The sequence below is a fragment of the Anopheles funestus genome, assembly GCF_943734845.2.
Source record: "Anopheles funestus chromosome X unlocalized genomic scaffold, idAnoFuneDA-416_04 X_unloc_23, whole genome shotgun sequence".
In the NCBI taxonomy this organism is placed as follows: domain Eukaryota; kingdom Metazoa; phylum Arthropoda; class Insecta; order Diptera; family Culicidae; genus Anopheles; species Anopheles funestus.
The window spans coordinates 555001-555360 of NW_026045147.1; positions in this window are offsets into that span (position 1 = coordinate 555001).

Here is a 360-nt window from a genome sequence, read left to right on the forward strand (position 1 = left end):
CAAACGCACCCACACCGAACAGGGCCCAAAGATAATCACGGCAGTCCACCACCTCGTCACTCTGCACCCTCCGACGAGCACGGTGTCTGCGGACCTTGTCTCGTGTCCGCTGCATCTGTTGTTCGCGCAGGATCAACTCCTCCTCCGTGTACGGCCGGCCATCCGGATGCACCGGAGGTGGCCTTGCCGCCTGTCGTTCAAGCGTAAGCTGCCTGCGAGCCTCGTTCCGTCGCTCGTTCCGAGCTGCCCGCGTGGTGTTGTGGGCCTCGTCCAAACGCTGCGTTGCGGCTACCATCTCTGCATTGGCACTGGTGGCACGCTCGACGTACCAATCCTGCTGCAGAGATGTGGTGATATTAC